The 26,270-nt window shown below is 37.5% G+C and overlaps 2 long non-coding RNA genes across 2 annotated transcripts in view; both read left to right on the plus strand.

Moving 5' to 3' along the window:
- LOC138123422 (uncharacterized) overlaps positions 1–26,270 on the plus strand; it is a 273,107-nt gene that overhangs the window by 128,698 nt on the left and 118,139 nt on the right. The window lies entirely within an intron of this gene.
- On the plus strand, positions 21,133–22,980 carry LOC138137717 (uncharacterized). The gene is made up of 3 exons (XR_011161855.1): positions 21,133–21,358; positions 21,410–21,801; positions 21,867–22,980. It is a non-coding gene; the product is annotated as an uncharacterized lncRNA (long non-coding RNA).

Below are 26,270 nucleotides of genomic sequence, written 5' to 3' on the forward strand. Positions count from 1 at the left end.
TGTTCCAATATAATACCCTCACTTTAGCCGTCTTTGTTATCATTTTTGGTTGTGCCCTCCTCTTCGTATCTTCTCTCTTGTTTTTTCCTTTGCGCTTCTTTTCCGGTTCCCATTTTCTTTGTCCATCTACCTTTTTCTTTGTCGTTTTTCCATTTCCGTTTTCTCCATCCTCTAGTTTTCCTCCTACTATAAAGTCTCCAATCTCCTCCTTTCTTCATTACATCTTCACTGTACCCCCTTTATTGTGATTTTACTATATGTATTCCACTTTTACTTCTTTCGCTTCCCTTTTTTCTTATTGTTTTCCTGTTTGTTTCATTACTTTTTCTTTCTCACTCCACTTTCCCATTTCCACTAGTACTTGATTCTTGCTTATGTTGTAGCAATCTTTGACTTTAGCTTCCTTTATGTTTTCTTTTACAAACTTTTCTATGTCCTCTTTGATCTGCAGCGTGCTATAGTTGACTCAAGTTGCAAAAAACCACTTGTCATTTACAACAGCATTTTTTCAATATTTTTAAACCAAATAAAGGCACAAAAATGCCACAAAATCATAGTTTGGATTGAATATTTTCCATATAAGTACAGTTTTAAAGTGATTTCAAATGACTAATGCCATAAAAGTGCTGTTGCAAATGCAAAATGGCAACTTGAGTCAACTTTATGTTATATCTTCTTCTTATTTTCCACATATGCTGTTTTTCTCTTTCTCCCATTTCTTTTCTTTATTCTTAAATTGTTCCCTTACAGTCATCTCAACAAGAAATTACTCCCTAGTATTCCTACACGTTAATTACTAATATGCGTCATCTTTCTCAAACTTGCCATTTTGTGCCGTTACCATGACAATACAAGTTGCAACTCAACTTGTAATCGGCCTCTTAAGGCGCGTTCTCACGGATCGATTTTAGTTGTTCAAGGAAAGTTGATCAATAAAAGTTGAATGAAAATTATCATGAGAACCTGTGTTTCAACTCAGTTGATCAAGTCTTTAGTGGATCAACAAAAGTTTGACCGAGTCAAACTTTATCGTTCAAGAACTGAGTCATACTCGATTCGCTGAAAGGTTGAAACGTGCTTGAAACGTGGGAACCCAGTTTCTAGACCGATTTCAACTTAACTACCTGCTATTTGATGTTCACTAAAAAGTGACAATTTTAATTTTAGCACAGAATTTTTCTTCAGGTATTCTCAAATGGTTTCTATAACCTTCCGTATCCTCTAATGCTAATTTTTTCAGCAAAGTTTCGGATACTCCTAATTGATTTCTTCTCAGAATCCATGGACTCGCTCAAAAACGGCGTTTCTTGCGCTTCTTGTTCACATCCAGTAAATGTTTTCTCAGTTCTTCCCTTAAAGCAACGGTTAGTACCTCTACACCTAGAGGAACAACTGCATTCGACGCCATATTGAAATTGAAACTGGCTACCAGTTTGTATCGAAACGTGTGAACGAGAGTTCAACTCATGTTCAACTTTTATTGATCAACTTTACTTAAACAACTAAAATCGATCCGTGAGAACGCTCCTTTAGAGGCCGATTTCAAGTTGACTTGCAACTTGTATTGTCATGGTAACGGCACAAAATTGCAAGTTTCCATTTCGCTCCCTGTTTTCTTCTCTACTTCAGGTGATCTTGCTGTTTTTTTGCTTACCCCAAATACTTCCTCTTCCTCCTCGTCTTGTCTTCCTGTTCTGCCTTTCTCTGTTCTTTTCCTTTTTGTCTTTTCTTTCTAGGACGTCTCCACACTTCCTTGGCTCATAGAGAAAATGGCGGAGGTGCCGGGAAAAATAATTTAAAAAAATCACTACTTCTAAAATTTGAAATTTGAAGATATGAGGGCTCAAAAGGTGCAGCTTTGTTCTCATTTATTTTAAATATAAAAAAATGACTATTTATCTTTTACTAGCCAGTGGCATAATAATTTTGAACGATTATGATCAGGTTTGCAATTATTTTCTTCATTACTTCCAGCATTTCCAAATATGTAGTAATTTTATATTCGTTTTACCTCAAATAACGTACGGCAACATGGCTTTAATTTTTCCCTCTCATTTCCAAGGATACAACAAAATTGAAATATTTGCTATAAACCATTCACGATTATTTCAAATTCGGACTATCTATGAAAATCTGACATTTTAGTTGGCAATATTGTGATTTGTCTTAATAAATCTATTTTAGGTTATAATTCAACCGAACACTGCTCCCAAGTTGTTACATTTTTTAAATAATTGAACGCATTAGGAAGAATAATCGTAAAATTGTAATTGAAATGAAACATACATATTTGTAGGACAGTTCTGGGTAAATTCTTATTAACTAAATTAATGACGGAATTGACAACAATGCGAATATTTAAAAACGAAACGTCATATGACAGGACCTGACGCCAATCTAACAAAAAAATATCGCGGCCTCCTGCGTGTTTAAAATAATCGTGAACGGCATATATTTGCTGACTATTGGGATACATATAATGTTTTTAAATGTTGCCACATTGAATGTAACAAATAGGTCCATATCTTCTACATAAAATAAGATTGCTTTTTTTAAACATTTTTACCTGATATTTTAATGACTACTTAATAACGTACTGCTAAGTTGTTCCGCGAATTTTGGGGTACCCAGTATTTTAAAATTTATGCAATTATTATCTTTTCTAAAGAAAATTGCATACATAATATTTAGATGTAGATAGTAAATTTGAAGTCACTTCTTGTGCTGCTGCTAATGCATATTTTAGGAGAATCTTCGAGCAAAACTTCATCTGACAGATTCATATTTTTCACAATAATTTTGTTTGTTTCCTTTTAACTGCGCATGTTTCGCAAAAACACAACTTTGATTAAAGCAAGCAAGAAATTTGTGCAAAAAATTACTTTTGTGTACAACTGTACGCGAAATGAGCACTTCGCGTGCCTAGACGACGGCCGTAAAAATAAGCATGTGTGATTCAATATAATCGCTGTGACCAAAAATTTCAGTTAGCAATTCGTGAGAGATTCAATTAACAGATATCAGTCTTAAAAGTTAAATTAGTGATTTTGAGAACGCTGAAATCTTGATTTTTTTTAATATATCTGAAAAGAAAGAGATGTTTTCAGATAACCGAAAAAGACCATTATCATTTTCATCTCTGTCATCCACTGAAAAGTCGTTTAAAGAAAATGTTCCAAATTTCGTGGACTTTAATTTAAGAAGGCTTAAAAGTTAATTATTGTTGTTTTTTTTCTTGCCACCTCTAATAGGAATCCATCGTTTCTGGTCATTTTATCGACTCTTAGAACCGATGACTGCGAAATGTTTGACACAGACTGCTGAATGTTTTGTTGGATTAAATGACTCCCTATGAATGCATTTAATCCATCTTTTTTTTATTTCTTCATCTTTTGGAAAAGAAAAGACGGTCACATACATATTAGTACAATCGTAATTGCTTGAACAATTAATTTCAGGCTTATTTAATGAAAGGAAAAAGACTCACCCAGGTATATATTTAGTCAAATTTTTAGCGCTTTTGATAAAATGATGTTTATTATTATATCCTAAAGGGCACCAACCAAAAGTTTATTTTATACCTAACTAATAATATATAGCTTTCACTTTTTCCATTTATTGAAAAACACAACTTTTACGATGTACTTCAAACACAGCCAACGGCCATCCATATTAGCTGACTCTAACAGCATCAATCAATCACTTGACAATCAATTAGCGTTTTTCACTCATTTAAGAATCGTCTTCAACCTAAATTTGGTAAATATAAAAAGACTACCACCTTTAATTTATCACTTCAACTTTTCTGAACTATTTTTTACACTTTTTAAAAAGAATACTTGCGAAAACGGAACTACCACGTCGCGATCAACGAACAAATAGACTGTTCCGAGTTCCCGCTCGACGCATGGCGTGTACGGTCAGCCGAAACTTGTGACGTCAGATCACGTGACACAAGCTTTGGTCGCGGCCTGTATTTTCACAGAGGCCTCGCGGTGAGCACAGTAAAGTCCTCGTCTAGAAATAGTCAATTTTGACTTAAATTGTAAATCATTTTACAATAGGAGAGAAAATCGTCTTATAACTACCATAAATAATTCCATAAATAAATAGGGGCTGTTATTTTACCTGATGTTTGCTCTTCCTTGAGTCGGCACTGCACAACAAAGGGGCAATAAAGTTAGAGGGTATTATGGTAGTTATAAGACGGTTGGCTGTCCTATTGTAAAATGATTTACAATTTAAGTCAAAATTGACTATTTCTAGACGAGGACTTTACCGTTCTGTGTTCTCTGGTGAGGACCACGTGCACCCCGATTGTTTACAGAGAAGTTATATTTTTGGGGGCTCTTTTCTATTGTCTCTTTCTGAAGTCAAAATGACAAAAAGTTACGCCGTAAATGACTGCAACACGATCGAATTTTGGTAAATATAAAATTAACAATGAAATCAAGGGACAAATATTGTTTCCAGGACGAAGATTATCTTTATTAGTCAAGCAGACACCATCCACTCTGGATTTAATCATTTCCTCAGAGCAGATGATAATTCACTCACAAATTTAAAATACCTGAGTCCAATGATCACGTGACCCTGGGAATCGAGCTTCAGATCTATTCTTGTCCGAGATTGAAGACTGTTTCATTTGAGAGAACAGTGGTAGAATGGGCTGCGGTAAATCAGGATCTATCAGTTGTTGACTGGAAATCATTACTTTCTAATACTTCTATGATCCATAACTGGAACGTTTTCAAAACCACTTTGCAAGACACGATTGCGCAGCACACTACCAGAGTAACTTTTAAAAGATCATCAAAGAAGCCCTGGATCGACTCCAAGATTCTAAAGTTGATTAGGAAAAAACGATCGTTGTGGCGTACGTTCAGGCGTTCAGGGGCTGAGGCTGATTATAAGACCCATAGAGCTTTTTCTAATAAACTTTCCACCACTATTAAGGAGGCTAGAACTGGATATGAGGCGAGTACTGCTAATTCCAGAGATACCAAGCACTTTCACAAGCACATTCGCACTCAACTGTCGGGTCCAGTGGGAACTCCACAGGTCAGAGATATTACTGGCTCCGTGACAGACAACAGCGATGTTGTCACCGACATTTTTGCCGATGTTTTTTCTAAAGTTTTCACGAAAGAATCACGGGATCGGATCCCCGCCGTCCCTGGCCCACCCAATTCCACTTTTCTCTCGGATATCGATTTTCTTGAAAGAGTAGTGTGCGAGAAAATCAAGAAATTGAAGGTGTCTAAGTCTCCAGGGCCTGACCTTATCACAGCCAAGGTTCTCTCAAACTGTGCAGCCGAGCTCAGTGTCCCCTTGTCTGTTTTAATGAAGCAGTCGTTTAGGTCAGGAGTTCTACCTCCGGATTGGAGATCGGCAATAGTGCGTCCCATATTTAAAAAAGGTGACAAATTCGACGCTGCAAATTATCGACCCGTTAGTCTAACCTTCCTAGTGGTCAAGACGATAGAATCGATAATCTACGACCAGGTGGTTAGATTTCTTCTTGACTGTGGTTTAATTCCATTGCAGCAACATGGCTTTCTACCAGGTAAATCTATCCAGTCTAACCTTCTCGGCTGTCTGGCAGATTGGACACTAGGGAGGTTGATAATGGCAACTCGGTGGGTGGATGTCCTGTATTTGGATTTCTCAAAGGCTTTTGATCGGGTTCCTAAGCGACGGCTAATCTCCCAATTACAGCATCTGGGAATAACAGGAAATCTCTTGGCGTGGATCAACGCTTTCTTAAGCGAACGTACTTTTTGTATAAGGGTGGGTGAGTCATATAGTCGCCCTGTCAGGGTACACAGTGGGGTGCCGTAGGGTTCAGTGCTGGGACCCCTGCTTTTTATAGCCTATAAGTACTGCCGACCTTGGATACATATTGAAATCGCCTTTTGCAATATATGCTGACGATATCAAAATATACAACATAAGTAATCAAAGTATGGCAGTGGAGAAGGATCTCTTGGCCATTCATGACTGGTCCCGTGACTGGTTACTCCCCTTGAACTTTGATAAATGTGGCGTACTGCACATAGGTAACACTAACCCCAAACATACATATCACATCAACGGCAAGGAACTGGCCAGTTTTGACAACTATCGTGATTTGGGTGTTACAGTCTCCTTTGATTTGTCTTGGTCCAATCACATTCTAAAAATAAGTAGGCCAACCCCATGCTGTTTCTTCTAAACAAAGTCTTCTGCAAAAGTAGTCCAGCAATATTTGCGAATCTGTACAAGACATATGTCAGGCCAGTCTTGGAATTTTCGAACTGTGTTTGAACTCCTGTTTTACAGCGGGATATTCAATTGCTTGAGTCGGTTCAGCGGAGAGCAACTAGAGTGCCGTTTGGCAGAAGCAGACCCCAGTATACAGTCAGGCTTTCTTTGATGGGCATTCCGAGTCTGTCAGCTAGGCGTGTGAGAGGTGACCTCCTGGTAGTTTTTCGCGCCTTGTCTTCTGAACAATTCCCTATTAGGCATCTGTTCACTCTGCACGAAGGGGGTCGCACACGTGGACACTCTTTAAAACTATTGAAGGACAAATTTGTGACAACTGCAAGACAGTACTTCCTTACAAATAGGATTTTAGACCCATGGAATTCTCTTCCACCAGAGATTGTCAACTGTAAAACCGCTGATTCTTTTAAAGCAAAATATGACACTCTCTTAAAGTCTAGACGACCAGATGGACCATAATGCTAAGCGCTGCCTATACTGATAGCGCGGGCATAACAGGCTTCTGCCTCTGCCCGATCGCTGACTAATAATAATAATAATAATTGTGGTAAAGGATCATACAGGAGGAGCTCCAATAGTATTCTTACAAGAACTACAGTAAATGTTCGAAATGTCTTCCTTCAGCTTCCAAACATAATGCTTCACGTTTTCAAATGACCTTCGCAAAGTTGGGACATCGATTAAATTGCAGTTATCAGTAATTACTTGCATTAATTCGAGAATTGTGCCAGGCCTGTTTTTGAACACGTTGTTTTTCAGGTATGGAAAAACAAAATAATCAAGGGAAGTTGTTGGTAAGTGCCTTGAAAGTCTGGAAACTTTTGTTGAAATTCCTCAAAAACTCGAGGTGTCGAATAGATTCGATTCGCCGTTTCTGAAGTAACACTGCACAATGAAAAATGTTTGCTCTAAAGTGAACATAATTATTGTAATAGCAAATTTTAATAGTCAATAATTAATAATGACAGTTCTCTATTGTAATGACATCTGATGAATTACATTTTTACGTGTTGCCAACTGAACTGAAGCGAATTAATCACGGACCTCTCGATTTTTTTAAATTTTCGATCGCACGATATAAGTCACAAAAAGTAAGCAGTGTATAGTCCTACAGAAACTCTAGTGGAATTCGGCTTTTGGTACACGGAACTGAAACATCGTAATTTTCTTCCGACATTTTTGCAATTTTTCTCAAAATGAATTGTTTTATTTATGTCGTTTCCACAGCGAGATGGCGACATGTGAGCCGACTTTATTTTTATTGACAGTGAAGCAAATTTTACTTGTTCATTTTATAATTACAAATTTTCGGTTGCACACAAAATGTTGTGTACACCTTGGCTACGAAATCCGTTGACGATCTCGAGATTGTTGCCTTGGCCGCAAGCGGCCTCGGCGACAATTTTTCTCTCAGTTCGTCAAAGTACGATTTCGCAGCCTTGATATACAAATAACTATTTTTTGTTCGACACTGTCAGAATTTGAGAATTTTCTCCTGTGTGAACGGATTTTGATAAATAACACAACTTGTCAAAACGAAACGTCAAGCTAATTTTTAAACATTTTAAGCGTTTTGGAGCCTTTAAGGAGCTCGTCGAACAAAAAACGTTGTATTCAACTCGCTCGTGTATAAATTCGACATTTTTTGGCACTCGCGGGCCCAATTTAAACACGAACTCGTTAAATAAACTATTTTCAAAATTTTTGCCTGAACAAACACGAAAAACATTGTGTGCAGCTCGAACAAAAAGTACCTTTTGTCCTCGCCTGTTGTTAAGTCTCGGCTCCGCCTCGACTAAAAAACCCAGACTCGGACGAAAAAGATGCACTTTTTGGGCCTTGATATGCAAATAACTATTTCATTCAAACTCTTCCATTGAGTACACAATGTTTCCTAGCTCGAGAAAATGTAAATTACACGTTTTTCACTCGCAAAAATCACTCCCAAAATGATCAGAATCGAAATACAATCGTCTAAATTGGTAATTTTTCATTAAAATAGAAAAATAAACACCGAAACAGTAATTCTGAGGCGCTAGATGGTCTCTAATTATTTAACCTCCAAATTAAAAAATCACTCTTGAAACGTTCCGAATATTAATTAAATTCGCGGCATTAGTCTCAAAAAAAACAGATGTCTTGAAAAACACATCTCATCAATAGAATTCAAACCCAAATTTGTAAACTGGGATGACGCCATTTTGTCTCTAGTCGCCTCAACATTTCGATATTCCTTCGACAATCCTATAATGATGTCAATTAATGATTGTATATATTATGCTGACGGAAATGAGTCCACAATAGATTCCAAAAAGGCAAAGAATTAATTATAATATTTATAATCGATAAGTGTACTTACATAAAAGAAAAATGTACACATTAAAAATCTATACAGTGAGTGGCAAAAGTAACGCAACAATTCGATAAATCATAAACTGTTGAGTTTTGAAAAAAGAACAAACACAGGTCGATTTTTAATTTCAATTTCACGTTTATTGACATTACATTTTTTTATATAGGTGTTCCCTGTCAAAATAATGACGTCATCATCAATTTTTTTAAATAGCAATCTATATTTATTCGTCATCATTTTGACAGGTCTTTTAACTGTCAACATGACACTATAAAAATTTTAACCCCTTACATTTAAAAAAACTTGAGAAAAAAATTGTTGAAAATAAAAAAAATATATATTTTCTTTATTAATGATTAATTTACTAACTGGTTAGTACCCCAAAGCATTACTATTAGGTCAGTATCATTTGAAGATTTTCAACAATAGTCAAACACGAACAAAAAATTACTTAAGAAAAATCCTGTTTATCTTATTTCATTCCCTGTTGATTAATAATTTCTTCAATTTCAAATGATACTGACCTAATAGCAATGCCTTTCGGTACTAACTAGTTAATAAATTAATCATTAATAAAGAAAATAATAATAGCTATTTTTAATACAAGTGAGCAAACTAGTGCATTTAATCACGAGTACCGAAGATGGGCATCCGAGCCATTAAATGCACGTTTGCTCATAGAGTCGCGGAATCGAAATTTCGGGCAGCATTTTTTTGTCACTTCAACAAAGTCTCTGTAAACCACCTTTTACTGTCATCATGACTGACATTCAAAAATTAAACTTTTCTCTGTCGGTCACGTAGTCAGTTTTTGAATTTTGCCGCAAATCAATAACGGGTGACTATTAAAATTTTCACTTGGAGTTGGCTTTGAACGAGTTTTTATTTTTTCTGTTACTTTAGACACACGCAAGAACGAACGACAAATGTCAGTCAGTACAATTGAAACATAACCAAATTAAGAGAAAAAACATTTATTGAAATGTCAAACTTGTCAGTGTTTAAGGTGCAACGGAAAACAAAGAATGATTCATAGCCAACCCTAAGTGAAAATTTTAATAGTCACCCGTTATTTTCTAATGTAAATAAATCAAAATGACAAGAGTAAAAAATGAGGTTATAGTAACGTACACTGTACATACTGTTATGTTAATATATTTCATTTATTAACCATCGGTTTTACATTTCTATCATCGAGAGCTATCTACAACTGAAACCTAAAACTTAACCTAACTTAAGACTAAACCTTAAACCATACCTTATATCACACGGTTGGTCCTGACACACGCGTCTCTCCAATGGTCACATCTCGTCCTTGTCTTCGACCGTCGCCAAAGCCCTGTCCAAAAAAGGAGGATGACCACCACACCACGTGTCAAGCTGGATCCTACACCCTGCCCGCCGGCTCTCACCGTCACCGCGGCTGCGATCTGCGGAGGACCCAACCGGACTACTCCGGGAGAACTTTTTCCGGCTCCGACCCTCGCCTTCGTCGTCCTGTTACAAAAACAAAAACACCAGAGACGAAGCAAGATAAGGAGAACACAAAAAGTTATCTGCCCCGATAACGGCTCGTTTCTTGACGAGGTCACGTTATCATCGGGACGAACAACCCGTGGTAAAGAAATGAAAACGAAACGAAATTACCGTGTTCTTCCTTATCCCGCTGAAAGACCGGAGATGGGAAGAATCTCCCTTCGGTGCGGGGGTTGTGGAGGCGCCCCCTCCAATTCTGGACCCCCTAATCCGCTTAGTGCTTATTCACAATGGACATAAGACATAAGAAATACATAAGAGATACCTAAGAATAATTTGTAAATTTGGGCAATTGGAATAGTTATTTACATAATTAGTGGGATAAAAGCAATATTACAGGACTCGAGTGTGAAGATTGCAGATGACGAGGGCGTTAGCCCGAGTTCATCTGTAACACACGAGTTTCCTGTAAGATGCTTTAGCCCACGTGTTATGTACAACATTTTATCTACGGCTGCGAATTATTAATTTAAAATATTTATTTTTATATTAAGTGCGCGAAGAGAGTGTTTTTTGTGCATGAAAAGGTCTTTTACGCCGAGACGAAGGTCGAGGCAGTATAAGCCTTTGAATGCACAAAAACATCTTCGCGCACGAAATATAAACAATATTTTTTCTATAATTGATTCAAAAAATTGAAATTAAAAATTCAAATTTTTGAAGGAACTCTGAAGTTTCAATGCAGTGACCATGTTGCTAGGTAACTAATAAAAAACAGTGCGTGAAATGAAAAACAGAAATAGTCGTATGCGTGAAATTGCATTTCACACACTGTTTTGTATGGTTTCTATGGTTTCGATCTTACTAACAATGCAAAAAAAATACACGTCAGAAAATGACCCACTTCAGGCACAGATAACTATGCGTGAATTTCAATTTTTTGAATCAATTATAGAAAAAATAAATTTTTGGCAAAAACGTCAAATTTGACATTTACAAAAATATATTTTCATAACTGTTAAATCGGGTTATTGTTTTCCGGGTTGTGCCGCGGTCGTCTGGATTGCTGGGTAGCTGACGTTTAAAACGACGCAAGAATTACAGAATTCCAGGTTCCAAGACCCTAACTTTCCCCTAAATACGTTTTTTCGCTCGCAAGTGTGTAGGATCACGAAAAACTAAGTGCGAATCGGAATTTCGTCGTGGAACTTGTACATTTCGAAGTAAAACGACGCAAGAATAACAGAATTCCAGGTTCCAAGACGCTAACTTTCCTCTAAATACGTTTTTTCGCTCGCAAGTGTGTAGGATCACGAAAAACTATGTGCGAATCGGAATTTTGTCGTGTAACTTGTACATTTCGAAGTAAAACGACGCAAGAATTACAGAATTCCAGGTTCCAAGACGCTAACTTTCCTCTAAATAGGTTTCTTCGCTCGCAAGTGTGTAGGATCACGAAAAACTAAGTGCGAATCGGAATTTCGTCGTGGAACTTGTACGTTTCGAAGTAAAACGACGCAAGAATTACAGAATGCCAGGTTCCAAAACGCTAACTTTCCTCTAAATACGTTTTTTCGCTCGCAAGTGTGTAGGATCACGAAAAACTAAGTGCGAATCGGAATTTCGTCTTGGAACATGTACATTTCGAAGTAAAACGACGCAAGAATTACAGAATTCCAAGTTCCAAGACGCTAACTTTCCTCTAAATTCGTTTTTTCGCTCGCAACTGTGTAGGATCACGAAAAACTAAGTGCGAATCGGAATTTCAACGTGGAACATGTACATTTCGAAGTAAAACGGCGCAAGAATTACAGAACTACAGGTTCCAAGACGCTAACTTTCCTCTACAGACGTTTTTTCGCTCGCAAGTGTTTAGGATCACGAAAAACTAAGTGCGAATCGGAATTTCGTCGTTTAACTTGTACATTTCGAAGTAAAACGACGCAAGAATTACAGAATTCCAGGTTCCAAGACGCTAACTTTCCTCTAAATACGTTTTTTCGCTCGCAAGTGTGTAGGATCACGAAAAACTAAGTGCGAATCGGAATTTCGTCTTGGAACATGTACATTTCGAAGTAAAACGACGCAAGAATTACAGAATTCCAAGTTCCAAGACGCTAACTTTCCTCTAAATTTGTTTTTTCGCTCGCAACTGTGTAGGATCACGAAAAACTAAGTGCGAATCAGAATTTCAACGTGGAACATGTACATTTCGAAGTAAAACGGCGCAAGAATTACAGAACTACAGGTTCCAAGACGCTAACTTTCCTCTACAGACGTTTTTTCGCTCGCAAGTGTGTAGGATCACGAAAAACTAAGTACACATCGGAATTTCGTCGTGGAACTTGTACATTTCGAAGTAAAACGACGCAAGAATTACAGAATTCCAGGTTCCAAGACGCTAACTTTCCTCTAAATACGTTTTTTCGCTCGCAACTCTGTAGGATCACGGAAAACTAAGTGCGAATCGGAATTGCGTCGTGGAACTTGTACATTTCGAAGTAAAACGACGCAAGAATTACAGAATTCCAGGTTCCAAGCCGCTAACTTTCCTCTAAATAGGTTTTTTCGCTCGTAACTCTGTAGGATCACGGAAAACTAAGTGCGAATCGGAATTTCAACGTGGAACATGTACATTTCGAAGTAAAACGGCGCAAAAATTACAGAACTACAGGTTCCAAGACGCTAACTTTCCTCTAAATAGGTTTTTTCGTTCGCAACTCTCTAGGATCACGGAAAACTAAGTGCGAATCGGAATTGCGTCGTGGAACTTGAACATTTCGAAGTAAAACGACGCAAGAATTACAGAATTCCAGGTTCCAAGCCGCTAACTTTCCTCTAAATAGGTTTTTTCGCTCGCAACTCTGTAGGATCACGGAAAACTAAGTGCGAATCGGAATTGCGTCGTGGAACTTGAACATTTCGAAGTAAAACGACGCAAGAATTACAGAATTCCAGGTTCCAAGCCGCTAACTTTCCTCTAAATAGGTTTTTTCGCTCGCAACTGTGTAGGATCACGAAAAACTAAGTGCGAATCGGAATTTCGTCGGGGAACTTGTACGTTTCGAAGTAAAACGACGCAAGAATTACAGAATGCCAGGTTCCAAAACGCTAACTTTCCTCTAAATACGTTTTTTCGCTCGCAAGTGTGTAGGATCACGAAAAACTAAGTACACATCGGAATTTCGTCGTGGAACTTGTACATTTCGAAGTAAAACGACGCAAGAATTACAGAATTCCAGGTTCCAAGACGCTAACTTTCCTCTAAATACGTTTTTTCGCACGCAAGTGTGTAGGATCACGAAAAACTAAGTGCGAATCGGAATTGCGTCGTAGAACTTGTACATTTCGAAGTAAAACGTCGCAAGAATTACAGAATTCCAGGTTCCAAGCCGCTAACTTTCCTCTAAATACGTTTTTTCGCTCGCAAGTGTGTAGGATCACGAAAAACTAAGTGCGAATCGGAATTTCGTCGTGGAACTTGTACATTTCGAAGTAAAACGACGCAAGAATTACAGAATTCCAGGTTCCAAGACGCTAACTTTCCTCTAAATATGTTTTTTCGCTCGCAACTGTGTAGGATCACGAAAAACTAAGTCCGAATCGGAATTTCGTCGTGGAACATGTACATTTCGAAGTAAAACGACGCAGGAATTACAGAATTCCAAGTTCCAAGACGCTAACTTTCCTCTAAATTCGTTTTTTCGCTCGCAACTGTGTAGGATCACGAAAAACTAAGTGCGAATCGGAATTTCAACGTGGAACATGTACATTTCGAAGTAAAACGACGCAAGAATTACAGAATTCCAGGTTCCAAGAAGCTAACTTTCCTCTAAATACGTTTTTTCGCTCGCAAGTGTGTAGGATCACGAAAAACTAAGTGCGAATCGGAATTTCGTCGTGGAACTTGTACATTTCGAAGTAAAACGACGCAAAAATTACAGAATTCCAGGTTCCAAGACGCTAACTTTCCTCTAAATACGTTTTTTTCGCTCGCAACTCTGTAGGATCACTAAAAACTAAGTGCGAATCGAAATTTCGTAGTGGAACTTGTACATTTCGAAGTAAAACGACGCAAGAATTACAGAATTCCAGGTTCCAAGACGCTAACTTTCAATAGCCATGCTGCTATCTTCTTCGGAGCTTGTAAATAAACAGTTTATTTACAAGCTCCGAAGAAGATAGCAGCATGGCTATTGAAACGTCAGCTACCCAGCAATCCAGACGACCGCGGCACAACCCGGAAAACAATAACCCTATTGACAACGGCCGTGAAAACCTGCATTCGATTATTGTCAGTTTCAATCGTTTTAATTCAAAATCAAAGCAACAAGATTGAAACAATTTGCTCAATACCAGGACAACCAGCTAATTCTGTTTGTAAACAACGCGTTGTTTTAAATTTTTCATAATTGAGAACCGGGTCGTTTACGTCTTATCGCGGCTCTCGGAAGTGAAATGACTTCGAAAAATGTACATTGGGGTTACCCCGACGTCAAGTGAGAAAAGTACCAGAACCTGGAATGGAAACGTGTGTGATCCTGTTTCGAGGACGACCTGGAGTGCAAGAGACGGGTGTCTCTGGAGGTGTCACTACAGTTTGCGTCGTTTTTCCAGTATGACGTGTATTACAAAGTGGTCTCTTGTGCGAGTAACCCAAAAGAGAGTAGTAAATAATATCATTAAAAGTGGAAATGAGTCTTTTTGTGCCAAGCCCAGAGATTGAAGACCGAAACGAAGTCGATGCCGGCTACTGGACGAACAAAATGCAAGGACTGTGTTATGTATTTACAATAAGTACCTAGCTTTTCTTTTGTATTGTTGTATTTCAATAAATTTTGTCTGTTTGCTTCTAAATAAAAATGCGTTACGTAATGAAACCAGTGCGGTAATGAACTATAATCTGTTTCAAAATCAAAAATCCACCACCTGTTGAATTATGTTGGCAGAAGAAAAGAAATTCCTAGAATAAGTTTAATTTTTCTGGGTTGGCCCAACCTTCCGCCAAAATTTGACCTTCAGTGTGTCACAAATATCAAATTATAAAAATGCCTCGAAAAACAAGAAATCTTTTAACCGCTAAATTAAAGCCAGCATTCATTAAGTGCTTCGAAGAATTTAAAAAACACGATGAACTACGATCAAAACGACTGTCAACAGTTTTATTTCATAACCCCACGTTTTTCTGACACTTTCAAACACACTAAAAACAAAAGTTGGCGACGTTGTCGGTTGTATTTTCGAGGTAGAATGCAGTGTTGGTGGATTTTTGATTTTGAAACAAATTATACATTACGCAAGTCAAGTGACTGTAAATGAGTCTGGTAATAACGACTTATCCAAGCAGCCGTAGATAAAATAATTAATGTGTCCATATATCTCAAATATGATTCTTCATGCCTTTTTGTATACAACAATAATGTTCACTGAGGTCATTTCTCATAAGTTACGTAAAAATTAATAGTATATCCACTGCATGTATCATGAATTTCTTATGCCTTATGTCAAGCTTATGTCCATTGTAAATAAGCACTTAGGCGAAAGTCCAAAAACATTAGTTAGTAGTACTGAAGTCAAATTACGTACATAAGCCACGAGGTTTACGTATTCAGTTACACTTTTCGCATTATGTATCCAGCAGAACCGACCAATGTGCGTAAATTATCTCTTATGTGCATTTTGACCTGTAAATGTGTATAGTGCCCTAGTACTTCTGGGAAATGTTTATTCCACTATTTAGTGTTACCAAGATGTTAATACAATCAATTTCATATAAATGTGCATCTAAGCAATCCATGAAAATCTAATTTTCTGTTTGTATTAAAGATAACTAGTTAACTTTGACTTTCAAAGTTGCTTGCCCTTGATTCTAATTTTTTAGTTTTGTTGCTTTTCCTTAGTGTTATTGTGGCGACCGCCGTCGACAGTCAAACTCAACCCACGGAGTTCCGGTCATCGACACCATCTACAGAATCAACAGAGGGGGTGGAAGGAATAGCAGCACCATCGAAAACCCGAGAAGATTCCGCAGAAGACCCGGCACAGGGAGTAGAACATAAATATGAGAAGATCGAGAAACAGAATCAGGTCAAGCCACTGAAATTGAAAATGACGGACGAAGTGTGGCGACCGGTGCACGAGGAGAGTGGGGAGGATTCGACAGTGTAATGGCGGACGCCGAGCGGTTATGTTATGTGATATATTTGAAGTAGAAGTGCTGTAAAAGAGTCTGAGTATATCTATACCGGGCAGTATTGGAATTATTAATCCCCCAGGGTACCACAGTTATAATAACCATAATTTTGTTTCTTGGCACTTATTATTGCACTCAGCTGCACGTTAAATTTGTCCCTCATTGTTATTAAAACTAAAACACCCACCAATTGCATTGTTGTCGTTTCAACCTAGACCTAACCTCACATTGCCACCAGCGGGAAATCACATTTACCGGTCATTCGTTTAGTGTGTTCATTTGTCTATGGGCTCTGCGTTGGCTTCAGTCGTAGTAAATTTATATCCACATTCACCACCCGCCTCTGATAAATGTGCACACAATCCATGTTTAAAAGGTGAATGTACGAAAAGGACGACTGAAAAAGATTGCTATGCACATTTACCATCGAAACCGGTCATTATGAACGTTTGCCGGTAAATGTGCCCATTTGCCCCCCTACGCACTATTCCCGTAACATGTACATTCACGGCCACCCAAAAGTACCTACACGATAGCTGGTGCAGACTTCTCAATTTTTCCCTAAATTTAAAACGGGACATCTCCAGTGGGGTTTGTGCTGAATGCATTTTTTTATGACAAATGTATGCTTTGTTTAAAAAAGTCAAGATTCGGAGCGTGGTAGGGAAGGACCTAGTGGAGCTCGAAAAATACTTTTACAAAAAATCGTTCTTCCTGAAGAAGATATAAGCACTTTATTTTGTTCAATACATAGCACCTTTCATATCCACAGTGACAAAATACTATTCTAGCTACGTTGCCGCTCCATTTTTAAGAAAAATTACAAAAATTTATTTTTTTACTCCAAAGTAAAGCTATTCTTCAAAAAATTGTTTTACGTTATTATTTTCCACAATCATCTACACCATAAATAACAATAAACACTAAACTTTTCAGCCTGTATTTGAAAAAAGAGTGCACCTTCAGACCAATGTATCTTTGTGGGGGGAGTCCAGATTTTTTTTATTTCCATATTTGGCCTACTGGCTATTACAACGTTATTATTAATGTGAAAAAAAAATCGTGCACTTTTGGGTGGCCGCCAGTGTACCTAAGGGTATGAATTGAAAAAGGCATTTTTCCCCATTTGGAATGCTGTGAACTGCCGCCTACCCACACGAAGAGGGTACAAGCCGCCACTGTCCGTTACTAAAGTGCGTCTATCGATATTTTAAAACGACCTTTTGATTCCCCTTCAGTGGTTTATTGCCAGCTAACAAAGATTGTTGTAAAAGTGGTGAGTAACCGATCCTCAATAATCCGCAGGTACAAGTCTTGAACCATCCAGAGTTTTTGTTACAGGGTAGGTAAATAATCCCCTAGTAATGAGACCATCATAAACGACCCAAAATGTTAACTAGTGTTTAAAAAGTCGTTTCAAAATATCGACAGACCCACTTTACCCTCGTGGTGACGCTAGCAGTACCTTGCGGCACTACGCTCCGTCACAGCCCCCCGCCGACGCCACATCATAGAGGGGACGCCAATCGTCGTCAAAACGGCGCCAATCGACGCCTATACAAGATCGACACCCAACCGCAATTTACAAGAAGTTCTGCTTCCGTGGGGACTTCTGTAACCTCTCTGGTTGATGCACTGCTTACTTTTTGTGACTTGTTAAATAAACAGCGATCATATTAAACCCCACAATATAATAAGTACAGAGTTATTCTAAATGCAATCAGTAGGCCTAAAAACTGAATGTGAAATTTATGGTTGCCGCTCCACATAACAAAACATCAAAAGTACACACCGTACACACACAGGAGTTAAATTGGGTGCAAAACAACTCAATATTTTTAGATTTGGTTGCAAAACAACTCAATATTTTTGGATTCAATCGTTAATTAAAAAAAAATAAATAAAATCCTCATTACCGCACTTTTCACCTAAAAAATGACAGTGACAGCAACAAAAATTGACAGTTCACTGAAAGCGGCAAAAATTTCATAACATGGGCATGGCCTGCTTCGACTACAATCGTTTAGAATAACCCTGTATAGAGGTGTCCCAGAACTCGCTCCCCAGAGAAAAGAGGAGAAATCTTCATAAAAGGACAAATAAATAATCCCAATGAAAAATGTTTCTATCTTGAACGGTATTCAAGAAAAGAACAGTTTAATTCGACCAATCAAAGCATTCTAAGCCATCCTGGTCTATTTCCCGTAATTTTTGCTAGGTTGCATATTTTATTCTTCAACAAGCTGTTTTCTTACCTACCAGACAACTTTCCTGTTTAGATAACATCTTCACGAATATTAGAGAAGACAAATTCTCTATCGAAGTTTTCAACCCTGCACTATCTGACCATTCAGCTGTTTGCATGAGTTTCTTCCAACCAACAACGCAGAACGCTACAATAGAAAAAGAAATTTTCCATCGCCCAATTACTGAGCATGGTTTATTCACACTTTACAATATTATAGAAAATACAGATTGGTCATTCATTGACAACAATTGCGAACTAGATTCTGAACATCTATTTGAAACATTCCTGGGCACGATTGCCCACAATGTAAATGTATGCTTTCCCTTAATTAAAATACAGCCCAAACATGGCACAAATATTTAAAAAAATAATTGGTTCAATGAGAAACTGAGGAAAATGAGAGATACTCTCCAGCTCCTAAATACATTACGTAATAACAAAACCGTTGACAATACAACATACCAAAATTTCAGAAATTTGTATAGGAAAGAATAAATTAACTAAAGCCAAAAAAACATTTAACGAGCAGTTCATACACAAAGCAGCGAACAAGCCAAAAGCAATGTGGGAAATTATAAACAAAAATAAAAAAAAATTTAACCCAAATCCTGATAACAGTGATAACATTTGTGCTTCAGATTTCAATTTATATTTCACAGGTATTGCCGAAAAACTTATTAAAACAATTCCCGTGCAACAACCTGAAACCAACTTTCAAAACTATCTAAGTAATATCGCAAGACCTCAGGATAATTTTAATTTCAAAGAAATCTCTTATAATGACGCACGCGATGCAATATTAGCTCTCAGTAGCTCTAACGCAAAAGATGTTTATCATATTAACTCAAAGATAATTAAAACCCGAGTAAATGTCATCTATATCCCTTTAACAAAAAATTTTAACAAATGTATCGCGGAAAATGTTTTTCCCAACGTGTTGAAAATCTCCAAAGTTATACCCCTATTCAAAAAGGGGGATAAAGACAACATGAATAATTATAGACCCATTTCCATTGTACCGACTTTTTCAAAAGTCTTTGAATACTTACTAAAGAAACAAATCACTAAATTTTTCGACAATAACAATCTGTTTTCCAAAAGCCAATATGGGTTCAGAAACAATTTGTCAACAACTCTAGCTGTAAATGACCTAAGCGAATTTGTATTCTCAGCACTCGAAAACAAAGAACATGTCAATGCAACCTGTTTCGATTTATCTAAAGCTTTTGACTGCGTAACTCATCACATATTACTAACGAAGCTCGGATACTATGGCTTCAATCAAAGCAGCACTGATCTGTAACAATCCTACCTCCAAAACCGACAACAGTTTGTTGCAGTTAACGGAATGGTGTCGGATAACTTATCCATTAATTGCGGCGTTCCCCAAGGTTCTGTCTTAGGCCCACTGCTTTTTCTCATCTACATTAATAACCTGCCATTGGCACTACCGAAGAACAAATTTACGCTATTTGCCGACGACACAACCACATGTATTTCCAGTCGTAGTCTCATGTCTCTTAACATAGAAATCGAGCACACACAGGTACAAATTTTCACATGGTTTACTGCAAACAAACTGGTTGTTAATAAAGATAAGACACAATCAATAATATTTTCGCTTCGGGAAATTGGTGAAAATAGTAAAACCATTAAACTTCTTGGAATCCATTTGGACACTAAAATGACATGGGAAGCTCATGCAGACCATTTGGTGAAGACGATTTCCAAAAAGCTGTTTGTATTAAGGCAACTTCGTAGTGAAGTAAACGATAAAACACTTGTTACTGCCTACCATGCCCTAGTTCACAGTAATATAACTTATGCTATTCTCGTATGGGGTCATTCTACACACTTACGTAAAGTTTTTAACCAGCAGAGGATAACATATATTCGTGTTCTGGGTGGACTTGGTTACAGAGATGACTGTAGAGACATATTTAAAACATTTAAGATATTAACGGTTCCCTGTATATATATTCTACAATGCGTACTCTATATGTACAAGAATAAAAACAACTACTGCTCGTTAAACCATTCGCACTTAACCAGGCACCACAACTTATTATTAAGCATTCATTCCAGACTGCACAAAACACAAAATAGCACTCGCTATTATTGCGTCAAATTTTAGAATGCTCTTCCTTTGCATCTTAAAAACCTGCACTTTAAACCCTTCAAACTACATTTAAAGCAATTGCTAACTGAAAATGCATTCTATTCTTTCGAAGAGTTTTATTCATTCACAAAGTCCTTATAGATTTTTTTGTTTAAATTTTACTTATATCTCTTTATTTTATTGTTGCTTTTTTTCGGTATTTGTAGACAGTGTGTAAAATTGTATGATTTATAACACGCAAATATATTATATGTTGTTACACAGTCTAGGACTAGTTTACAAATCGATGAAGGGCATGATGACCAACTCAATAGACCGGGACCAATGGCTTAACGTGACTTCCGAATCACGAGACAGAATATAGCCTTTTTTTAATTTTTTTTTTCGCCCTGGGTCGGAATCGAACCCGCGACCCTCGCGTCCCTGAGCCGAAACGGACTCCTTTAGGCTATATTCTGCCTATTATTATTACATTTTCAATAAACTGACCGGCTATGAAACTTTTGAGAAACGTCAGTGTCAAAATTTCATTCAAATCACTTCAAATCGCTTTAGTACCGCCGTCGTGGTCAACCGTGCTCTTTCATCATGTATTCTGCAGCGGATTATGTGGAAATGTTGATAATTCCACATGCTCTATATTCAAGAGCATTTCAGCAATGATTTTATATAAATTTGTGGGCTGGTCTATTAGGGAATCGTGTGGTATGTCTTCAATAGAAATTAGTTTACATGTCAGCTAACTTCCCTCTTTAGGTAGGATCTTTTGAATTTCCTGCACGGTAAGCGCGAGACATTCACCCAGAATTTTTGAATGGGGAATTTTTGAACGCAGAACTTGCCAATCTGCTTGAAGACATTCCACTTCTTTTTTGTGCTACCGGTTAGTTTCAACACGACGGCGCACTACCACACTTCAGTCGACAAATTCGAGATCATCGATTGATAAGTTGTGATGGTCCACGACACTGGCCTGTGCTCTTCTATTGCTCTATTGCTACAAGACACCAATTCAGGGGCTGCGTTCAGGAAACTTTTGCCACAATTAGGTACTCCTGAAATGGTTACGAATTCTAAACCAGTCTTTTGCGTCTGGCACGGTTATGCTTGCAAATGAATGATGGCCACTTTGATGACTTCCTCTGATTGTATGTATTTTTCGTTTCATAATCCCTTTTGGCTTGTGTTATACCTTTTCTCCTGTTGTTTTCAGAACCGCCATTTGTTGTTTTATTTAAAAAAATAAAAATGGATTCATGTGATGGATGGCGAGTGTGACATCTTAAATGTAATCTGCCTTAACCTAACATGTTGATGTTGACACTTTGGCAAAAATGTCATTCTGACAGTGTGATAATACACGCTTAGCAACCGATTCTATTCACATTAACACATGGAGTTCTCTTTCTGGAATTGGTGGATTTTATATGCCTTACAACTATGTTATGCAAGCCATTAATTTTTCTTTGTTTGCATTCTTGGAACCTGGATTATCGTCGGCATTGGTCAGTTTTCTCTGAGGAGCGAGTTCTGGGACACCTGTATACAGGTGTCCCAAAATTGGCGTACAAACTACTTACTACCTTATCGAGGATGTTTAAATGTACATGAAAAAAATATGGAAAAAATGTTTCCGACAAAAATATCAATTATATATTTTTATTATAAAATTAAAAAAAAATGGTTTCACAGTCTAGGACTGGTTTACAAATCTATGGAGGGCATGATGACCAACTGAATAAACCGGAACTAATGGCTTAACGTAACTTCCGAATCACGAGATAGAATATAGCCTTTTTTTTTAATTTCGCCCTGGGTCGGAATCGAACCCGCGACCGTCGCGTGCCTGAGCCGAAACGGACTCCCTTAAGCTATATTCTGAATAAAATGTTGTTACACAGTCTAGGACTGGTTTTACAAATCTATGAGGGGCGTGATGACCAACTCAATAGACCGGGACCAATGGCTTAACGTGACTTCCGAATCACGAGATAGAATATAGCCTTTTTTTTCGCCCTGGGTCGGAATCGAACCCGCGACCCTCGCGTCCCTCAGCCGAAACGGACTCCCTTAGGCTATATTCTGCCTAAAAAAATATATTTTATTGTTACACGTTATTAGGCAGAATATAGCCTAAGGGAGTCCGTTTCGGCTCAGGGACGTCCGACCCAGGGCGAAATTTAAATTTAAATTTAAATATTTTAAATACAAATAAGCAAGTTCAACGACAAAATTTCGATTCGGAACGTTTTTAGTGTGATTTTTGAGATTTGGCGATTAAAATAGTAGTTTATTTGACGAGTTTGCGTGTAAATTGGGCCTTTTTTGGCACGCGTGGGCCATTTTAAAACGCGAGTGAAACGAATCTCAAAAATCACACTAAAAACGTTCCGAATCGAAATTTTGTCGTTGAACTTGCTCATTTGTATTTAAAATATAGCAACAATTTATAGAGACTAGAGGTCGTCCAGCGGTCGAAATTCGACCGTTTTCATTAAATTTTTACGTTTGAATGTTACTGAGGTTTTTTTTTATCAAAGAGTTTACCTCTATAATTATACAGTGTGGAATAAAATGATTTATATCTAGTTACCTTTGCATTACCCTTGTAAAAATACGAAATGCCGCTCTACAAAAAAAAAAGAAAGCTTAACCTCAAAATATTCCAAAATTCCAAATGTGATTTATTGCGAAGGGATGATATGAATGCAAAGTAGAGATTGAAATTAAAAAGGAGCTAACAAAAGCAAGTCACAGCTAGTGTTGAAAGTGGCCATCAACGTTTGTTATTTCAATTTAGTAAATTGTAACAATTGTGTCAATTCGATTGATGACATTTATTGACAGAACTAATAGTTCGGCAGGTTCGGCACTTAAAAAAAAAGTAGAGCGGTACAGGAAAATTTACATGTGCAAAAATTCCAAAGGTAACTAGATGTAAATCATTTTATTCCACACTGTATTATATGCGATAATTATAGAGGTAAATTCTTTATTCTAAACGATTGTAGTCGAAGCAGGCCATGCCCATGTTATGAAATTTTTGCCGCTTTCAGTGAACTGTCAATTTTTGTTGCTGTCACTGTCATTTTTTACACAAAAGTAAGCAGTGCATCAACCAGAGAGGTTACAGAAGTTGAGTCCCCACGGAAGCAGAACTTCTTGTAAATTGCGGCTGGGTGTCGATCTTGTATAGGCGTCGATTGGCGCCGTTTTAACGACGATTGGCGTCCCCTCTATGATGTGGCGTCGGCGGGGGGCTGTGACGGAGCGTAGTGCCGCAAGGTACTACTAGCGTCACCACGAGGGTAAAGTGCGTCTATCGATATTTTGAAACGACTTTTTAAACACTAGTTAGTTTTGGGTCGTTTATGATGGTTTCATTACTAGGGGATTATTTACCTACCCTGTAACAAAAACTCTGGATGGTTCAAGACTTGTATATACCTGCAGATTATTGAGGATCGGTTACTCACCACTTTTACAACAATCTTTGTTAGCTGGCAATAAACCACTGAGGGCGTCCGTGAAGTTATTCTCTCCGCTGATGAGCGGCAGTAAAGTAAACTAGCTAAATAATTTGAAATTCCTACCTGGTTTCTTAACATATATTAAATAACTTGTTATGAAGGTTTGAAGAAAAAATAGTATATGTTATTCGGAGCAAAAATGGTTTTATGTGCTTTGGCTGGTTTGTCTGCCTCACTGCGTTCGGCAGCCAATCTACCAGCCGCAGCACATAAAACTTCATTTTTGCTCCTCATAACATAATATACTATTAAAGAGTAACTAGCGCGATTTTAATAGTACTTATTTGGAACATTCTCATTGTCAAAGAGCAATTTCATGCACAAAATAGCGATTGTTTGTCTATTCTCCTAAAGATCAAGTGCATATTAAGATGCAACGAAATAAAAATGTTTTGATGACAATAATTCCTAACATTCAATGGTTTTACTTCAAGTAATTTGTCCACTATATTTAACGCACTACATTAATCATGTCAATTATTAATGCAATAATTGAAATTAACTGCGTTATGCGTCAACTGTTCATTTATTGTATAAAAAGTAACAATTAATTGTTGTTTTTTAATTCTCACGAATAAGAGGTTCTTTGTTGTTAGCAAATACGCATGCCAAATACATGATTAAAATTTCAATTAGGTACCGATTCTTTTTTTCGGTATTTTGGAAAGCCGGGACACAGCAAACACCTCCCCGATTAATCATTCTTTTCTTTTTTCTAAATATGTAATTTAAATTTCTTACTTTCACAAAGTCGATTTTACACATCATCAAATACGAAACTGTTTGTTTACAAACTGAAAAACGCCGCGCTTCGTCGCTTCAATCGATGTCGGGCCAAAGCCAGTCGATTAATAAAGTACCGACACGATTTGACATTTACATAAAACATTTGTTCACCAAAGTCCATGGATTTATTAGTAATAATTAGTAATTTATTAGTAATAATAAGTAATTTATTTGTAATAATTAGTAATTTATTACTAATAAATCCATGCCAAGGCCAGTCAAAATAGCGATATCAGCGCCTCTTGTAGCGAAAAAATCGTTACGGTTGCCTTTTATCTAAACGTCAAATCGTGTCGGTACTTTATTAATCGACTGGCTTTGTGTCGGGCAAGCCTATTGCGGCCAAAATATTTCGTCCACCCTTTTCCTGTCATTTCACAAAAATTGGGTGTAGTTTAACCTTTTTTGTAATATCTAGTTGTTAAAGGTGGCTTTCCGGACTGTTTGTCACCATGTAAACAACCTCATAACGGCCGGAGTCGGTTATAGGTGTCCGTTATGAGCGGGAGCGGCCGTTATAAATGACTAAATGACTATAGCAACGTAGATCTAAACTTTATTTTTCAACTTTTTTACAATTGGTACAATAATTAATGTTTAATGTTATGGGACACACCTTGAATTAATCGAAATCCGTATGCCACTAGCAGATGTAGACGAGATCGAAGATGATGGCTTCAGAATTTTAACGCCAACACAAGCGCGATTTTGCAGGGAATAACGATGACTTCACTTGCTCTGCGGCCATCCGGACATCGGGAATATCTTGATCGCGATTTTTTATTCATTTCAGTCGTTTATTTTTAACGAAAAGTTAAGTGTTGAACAAATCTGACAAACAGCAGCAAATGGAGACAAGATCGAAGATGATGCTTCACTAACACAAGCGCGATTTTGCAGGCAATGACGATGACCTCACTTCCGGACATCGGGAATATCTTGATTGCGATTTTTTATTGATTTCATTCACTTATTTTCAACGGAAAGTTAAGCGTTGAACAAATCTGACAAACAACATTGAAACAATTTTTTTTCACAAACAACGGTTGACATGACGACGTCCTCCGCACACTTATTAATCATTCGGTTTTTTCGATGGCGTTGAAAAAAATGTGTTTCAAAAAGATAATTTTGAATGAATCGTAAGAGATATTACAAAAACTATTGTACAATACACGTCCGTTAGGGCCTTTACAGCCTCGCCAGTATTATTCGACTCGCTCTGCGAGCTCGTCTCACAAAATCTCTGGCTCGGCAGTAAAGGCTATCCTAACGGACTTCTACTGTAAAATACTATATTG

Source organism: Tenebrio molitor, chromosome 1, assembly GCF_963966145.1.
Source record: "Tenebrio molitor chromosome 1, icTenMoli1.1, whole genome shotgun sequence".
Taxonomy (NCBI): domain Eukaryota; kingdom Metazoa; phylum Arthropoda; class Insecta; order Coleoptera; family Tenebrionidae; genus Tenebrio; species Tenebrio molitor.